Source organism: Cebus imitator, unplaced genomic scaffold (assembly GCF_001604975.1).
Source record: "Cebus imitator isolate Cc_AM_T3 unplaced genomic scaffold, Cebus_imitator-1.0 Scaffold996, whole genome shotgun sequence".
Classification (NCBI taxonomy): domain Eukaryota; kingdom Metazoa; phylum Chordata; class Mammalia; order Primates; family Cebidae; genus Cebus; species Cebus imitator.
This window is the reverse complement of record NW_016108311.1, coordinates 11,496-19,121: the sequence shown is the minus strand read 5'-3', so window position 1 is coordinate 19,121 and position 7,626 is coordinate 11,496.

Below are 7,626 nucleotides of genomic sequence, written 5' to 3'. Positions count from 1 at the left end.
AACAAAAGGAATAAGCAGTTGGAGTTTTGGAGTTTAGAAAATGTTCTAGAGATAAGAAAAAAATACTATTGGGGGGTTTCCAAGATGGCCAAATAGAGGCAGCTCCAGAATGCAGTTCCCAGCAAGAGAGACACAGAAGCCGGGTGGTCTCCACAGTTCTAAACGAGGTACCAGGTTCATTTTGTAGGTCTGGTTGGACAGTGGGTATAAACAAAAGAGGGCAAGTTGAGGCAGGGCAGGACAGTGTCCCACCCAGGAAGTGTGTGCAACTGACCAGATGATTGGGGGCTCTCCCCCTCCAGAACTTCAGGTTCAGGTACTGTACTTCACCCAAGCCGTCCACAATCCACAGAACAGGAGACCTTCGCCAGGCTGAAAAGTCCCTGTGAGCTGTCTGAACATGGCTGAGCAGCAACTCCAGTGGTGCCAGGGTTGTTGGCACAGATCTAAGCGGAAGCACTGGCTGACACCAAGAAAGTCCTTGGAAAGGAGCTACCCAACCCTCAGAAAGAAAGGGGACTGAAAGCAGGGAATCAGGCAATGCGGCTGTAAGGATCCTTTCCCCACAAACCCCAGCAGGCTGAAGCCTTCTCACTTGAGTGTATCACAGCCAACACATCAGTTAGAGCGCAACCAGGAATGCTCCAGCTTGGTGGGAGAAGGACAACCACCATTGCAGAGGCAGGCCTAATCTTCTTGAGTAAACAAAAGACGCAGGAAATCTACACAGCAGCTCCACTCAATCCAGGGCAGCCCAGCAGCGCCTCTGCAGGCAAACTAAGGAAAGCTGCCTCACCAAGCAGCTACATGTAATCAAAGCTAGATAAATCCAAGAAAATAGAAAGAAACCACCACAAAAAGGATGAAACCAGCAAAGATTGGAAGGCCTCACACCCCACCAAGGGAACACAACTCCTCATCAGCAAGGGAACAAAACAGGATGGAGAATGAATTTGATGAATTAACAGAAGCAGGCTTCAGATGGTACGTAAAAACAAACTTCTTTGAGCTAAAGGAACATGTTCTAACCCAATGAAAAGAAACTGAAAACCTCGAAAAAATGTTGGACAAAATGCTAACTAGAATAACAAGCTTAGAGAAGAACATAAATACCTTGATGAAGCCGAAAAACACAGCACAAGAACTTCATGAAGCATACACAAGTTTCAATAGCTAAACTGACCTAGAAGAAGAAAGGATAACAGAGATTGAAGGTCAACTCAATGAAATAAAATGAGAAGGCAAGAAAAGAGTGAAAAGAAATGAACAAAGCCTCCGAGAAATATGGGATTATGTGAAAAGACCTAGAAAATAGATCAGTGTACTGAAGATGATGGGTAGAATGAATCCAAGCTGGAAAACACTCTTCAGGATATTATCCAGGAGAACTTCCCCAACCTAGCAAGGCAGGCCAATATTCAAATACAGGATATACAGAGAACACCATAAAAATACTCCTCAAGAAGAACAAACCCAAGGCACATAATTGTCAGATTCACCAGGTTGATATGAAGGAATAGATGCTAAGGGCAGCCAGAAAGAAAGGTCAGGTCACCCACAAAGGGAAGCCCATCAGACTCACAGTGGATCTCTTGGCAGAAAACCTACAGGCCAGAAGAGAGGGGGCCAATATTCAACAATCTTAAAGAGAAGAACTTTCAACCCAGAATTTCATATCCAGCCAAACTAAGCTTCATAAGTGAAGAGAAATAAAATCCTTTACAGACAAGCAATTGCTGAGAGATTTCATTGCCACCAGACATGCCTTACTAGAGCCCCTGAAGGAAGCACTAAACATGGAAAGTAACAACCAGTACCACCACTGCAAAAAAGAACCAAATGATAAAGACGAATGACACAATGAAGAAACTATGTGAATCAAAGGGCATAACATCCAACCAGTAACAAAATGGCAGGATCAAATTCACATATAACAATATTAACATTAAATACAAATGAACTAAATGCCCCAATCAAAAGACACAGACTAGCAAACTGGATAAAAAGTCAAGAATCATCTGTATGCTGTATTCAGGAGACCATCTCATGTGCAAAGACAAAAATAGATCAAAATAAAGGGATGGAAGAAGATTTAGCAGGCAAACAGAGAGCAAAAAAAAGCAGGGGTTGCAATCCTAGTCTCTGATAAAACGGACTTTAAACCAACAAAGATCAAAAGAGATGAAGAAGGGCATTACATAATGGCAAAAGGATCAATACAACAAGAAGAGCTAACTATCCTAAATATATATGCACTCAGATACATAAAGCAAGTTCTTAAAGATCTACAAAGAGACTTAGACTTCTGCACAATAATAGTGGGAGACTTTAACACTTCACTGTCAATATTAGACAGATCCATGAGAAAGAAAATTCGATAAGAATATCCAGGACTTAAATGAAGATCTGGACCAAGCAAACCAGTAGACATCTACAGAACTCTCCATCCCAAATCCACAGAATATACATTCTTCTCAGTACCACATCACACTTACTCTAAGATTGACCATATAATTGGAAGTAAATCACTTCTCAGGAAATGCAAAAGAACGGAAATCATAATAAAGAGTCTCTCAGACCACAGCACAATCAAATTAGAACTCAGGATTAAGGAACTAACTCAAAACCATACAACTTCATGGAAACTGAACAATTGGCTCCTGAATGTCGACTGGATAAATAATGAAATGAAGGCAGAAATAAAGATGATCTTTGAAGTGAATGAGAACAAAGACACAATGTACCAGAATTTCTGGGACACATTTAAAGCAGTGACTAGTGGGAAATTTATAGCAATAAATGCCCACATGAGAAACAAGGAAAGATCTAAAATTGACACCCTATCATCAAAATTGAAAGAGCGAGAGGACCAAGATCAAAAAAACTCAAAAGCTAGCAGAAGACAAGAAATAACTAAGATCAGAGCAGAACTGAAGGAGATAGAGACACAAAAGACCCTTCAAAAAGTCGATAAATCCAGGAGCTTGTTTTTTGAAAAGATCAACAAAATAGGCAGACTGCCAGGCAGACCAATATAAAAGAAAAGAGAGAAGAATCATATAGAGGCAATAAAAAATGATAAAGGGGATATCACCACTGATTCCACAGGAATACAAACTACCATCAGAGATTCTACAAACAACCCTATGCACACAAACCAGTAAATCTGGAAAAAATGGATAAATTCCTGGACACTTGCACTCTCCCAAGAGTAAACCAGGAAGAAGTTGAAACGCTGAAAAGACCAATAATAATAAGGGCTGAAGTTAAGGCAGCAATTAATAGCCTACCAACCAAAAAAAGTCCAGGTCCACATATGTTTACAGCCGAATTGCACCAGATTTACAAACAGGAGTTGGTACCATTCCTTCTGAAACTATTCCAAACAATACAAAATGAAGGAATCATCCCTAACTCATTTTATGAGAGCAACATCATCCTGATACCGAAATCCGGCAGAGACACAACTAGAAAAGAAAACTTCAGCCAATTTCCATGATGAACATTGATGGAAAAATCTTCAATAAAATACTAGTAAACCAAATGCAACAGCACATCAAAATGCTTATTCATCACGATCAAGTAGGCTTCATCCTGAAGATGCAAGACTGCTTCAAAATATGCAAATCCATAAATGTAATCCATCATGTAAACAGAACCAAAGACAAAAAACACATGATTATCTCAACAGATGCAGAGAAGGCCTTTGACAAAACTCAAAAGCCCTTTATGCTAAAAATCCTCAATAAACTAGGTATTGATGGAACGTATTACAAAATAATAAAAGGTATTTATGACAAACCCACAGCCAATATCATACTCAACGGGCAAAAACTAGAAGTATTCCCTTTCAAATCTGGCACTAGACAAGAATTCCTGCTCTCACCACTCCTATTCAATATAGTATTGGAAGTTCTAACCAGAGCAATCAGGCAAGAAAAAGAAAAAAGGGTGTTGAATTAGGAAAGGAGGAAGTCAAATTGTCTCTATTTGCAGAGGACATGATTGTATATTTAGAAGACCCCATTGTCTCAGCCCCAAATCTCCTGAAACTGATAAGCAACATCAGCAAAGTCTAAGGATACAAAATCAATGTGCAGAAATCACAAACATTCCTATACACCGATAACAGACAGAGAACAAAATCAAGAGTGAAATCCTATTCACAATTGCTACAAAGAGAATAAAATACCCAGGAATGCAACTAACAAAGTATGTAAAGGACCTCTTCAAGGAGAACTACAAACCACTGCTCAAGGAAATAAGAGAGGGCACAAACAGGTAGGAAAACATTCCATGCTCATGGATAGGAAGAATCAATATTGTGAAAATGGCCATACTGCTCAAGGTAATTTATAGATTCAATGCTATCCCCATCAAGCTACCATTGACCTTCTTCACGGAACTAGAAAAAGCCACTGTAAACTTCATATGGAACCAAAAGAGAGCCTATATAGGGAAGACAATTATAAGCAAAAAGAACAAAGCTGGGGGCATCATGCTGCCTGACTTCAAACTATACCAGAAGGCTAAAGTAATCAAAACAGCATGGTACTGGCACCAAAACAGATATATAGACCAATGGAACAGAACAGAGGCCTTGAAGGCAATGCCACACATCTACAACTATCTGATCTTTGACAAACTTAACAAAAACAAGCAATGGGGAAATAATTCCTTGTTTAATAAATGGTGTTGGGAAAACTGGCTAGCAATGCGCATAAAGCAGAAACTGGACCGCTTCCAGGAATCTTACGCTAAAATTAACTCCAGCTGGATTAAAGATTTAAACATAAGACCTAACATCATAAAAACCCTGGAGGAAAACCTAGGTAAAACCATTTAGGACATAAGCATAGGCAATGACTTCATGACTAAAACAACAAAAGCAATGGCAACAAAAGCCAAAATAGACAAACGGGATCTAATTAAAGTTCAGAGCTTCTGTACAGCAAAAAAAATAAATCATTAGTGCAAACTGGAAACTAACAGAATGGGGAAAAATTTGCAATCTACCCTTCTGACAAAGGGCTAATATCCAGAATCTATGAAGAACTAAAATAGATTTACAAGAAAACAAAACCCCATTTAAAAGTAGGCAAAGGATATGAACAGACATTTTTCAAAAGAAGACATATATGAGGCCAACAAACATATGAAAAATGCTCATCACCACTAGCCATCAGAGAAATGCAAATCAAAACCACATTGAGATACCATCTCATACCAGTTAGAATGGTGATCATTAAAAAATCTGGAGACAACAGATGCTGGAGAAGATGTGGAGGAATAGGAACATTTTTACACTGTTGGTGAGAGTGTAAATTAGTTCAACCACTGTGGAAGACAGTGTGACAATTTCTCAAGGATCTAAAAATAGAAATTCCATTTGACCCAGCAATCCCATTATTGGGTATATACCCAAAAGATTATAAATCATTCTATTGTAAAGACACATGCACACGTATGTTCATTGCAGCACTGTTTACAGTAGCACAGACCTGGAGCCAACCCAAATGCCTATCAATGATAGACTGGACAAAGAAAATGTGACACATATACACCATGGAATACTATGCAGCCATAAAAAATGATGAGTTCATGTCCTTTGTAGGAACATGGATGAACCTGGAAACCATCATTCTCAGCAAACTGACACAAGAACAGAAAATTAAACACTGCATGTTCTCACTCAGAGGCAGATGTTGAACAATGAGAACATGTGGACACAGGGAGGGGAGCATCACACACTGGGGTCAGTTGCGGGGGGCTAGGGGAGGAAAAGTGGAGGAGTGGGGATGGATAACATGGGGAGAAATGCCAAATATAGATGATAGGGGGATGGAGGCAGCAAAACACCTTGCCACGTATGTACTCGTGCAACAACTCTGCATGATCTGCACATGTACCCCAGAACCGAAAGGACAATTAAAAAAGAAATACTATCATACTGGTCTTTAAGTAGATAAAAAAAGAAAAAGAAAATATTCAAGGATAAAGCATTAACAGCAGAATGGAAGCATAATAACATCAAAAAGTTTTAGTTGATGTTTAACATTGCATAGAATCTAAAAATATTTCTCAGCAATTAATGTTTTATCTCAAAGGATGATTTACCAAGTCAAACATATCCAATATGTATTTTTTAAGAGAATTAGGAATATAACATATAAATATATTCTCATTCGAAATTGTAATAAAACATATAAAATCATCGGAAGGAGTGAAATAACAATAGCTTTAATCAAACACCATAATCTTTTCTGTGAGATATTTTTATAAACTCGATTTGAACATAGAGTTAGTGAGAACAAGTTAAACTTATTTTCAAGTATGGCTTTATCTTTCATATCCTGAAGAAATACTATCTTAACTTGGATTTAGTCTCATAATCTTGGCTCTTGTGTCCGCTTATAAATGTAAAACTAAACTCTAAGAAAGATAAATTATTTTTCAGGAGTAAGCTGTAAAATATTCAGTCTCCATTTATTATTGTTGTAGAGACCTGACCCAAAATTAGTACATTGTCATCAAAGTTTGCTTAGCTGTGGCTCTCAGTTCAGCCCTCTCATTATTATGTTTAGATAAATACATTTTATATTCAAATGTGTATAAATCTCTTACATCTGATTCATTCAAAGTATATATTATTCAAAGGTATGTTCAGGGGTACAACCTCAAGAATCATTTTGATTTGGTACGGACACGCCATTGAACCTGGATTTTCTTCTTGCAAAACTGAACCGGAGAACTTTAGTTCATTTTCCCAGATTGTACTGCTAGTGTGCGTTGTAGATTACTGCTTGCATCTTTCTTACCAGGAATAGCGAGAGGCAGGCTGCCCTGAATAGCTTTCCCACGTTCTGATGATGCAGGACTGTGGGCAGCTAGGAAGAACCATCCGGTGGAAGCACACTACCAGCAGAGGGGAGGAATGACAGCCCTCACTGCTAAAGAAACCCTCGCAGATCTGCTCTCAAAGGCCCACCACTGAACAAACACATTGCCCGATGCCTTCTGGTTGCTAAGCAGCAGCTCCTCCCTGATCTCAGAGGCTATTCCTTATTTGCAAGGGGCTCAAAAGCACATTAGTCCGGCTGCTAAGCCCATTTATGTGAATATGAATTCCATGTCTTCCTTGCCCCACTGATTGTACTCTATCCTTTATCTTCAATCCTTCTTCTCCCCAAGGTCTTTTCCCTTAAGTTAACTGTTACAGGGATGCCCAAGTTTTCTTCTTACAAACCTAGAGGAAGGAAAACCACAAGCTTCCCTGGTTTTATCCTCCTAGAGTACTGGCTGCCTACCCAGCATGTGTTACTCACTTCTGCCTGCCTAAAGGAATCTGTGTTGTTAACTTATTTTATATTTATTTATTTATTTCAGCAAATCCCCACCTCTCCTTTCTCATAGCCTCATAACATAGCAGACCTGACTTTCTCTCTAGCTTTAAGAGTAGAGCTCACATTAGTCCTAGTTAGTGATTCTCTATTTTATCTGCACATTAGATTGACCTGGTAGAAATTTCTAAAAAATATGGCTGCCTGGGCCTCCACTCAGACCAATTAAATCAAGAGTTTAGTGGAACCTAGATACTAGTAGCTTTTTTTTTTTTTTTTTTTTTTT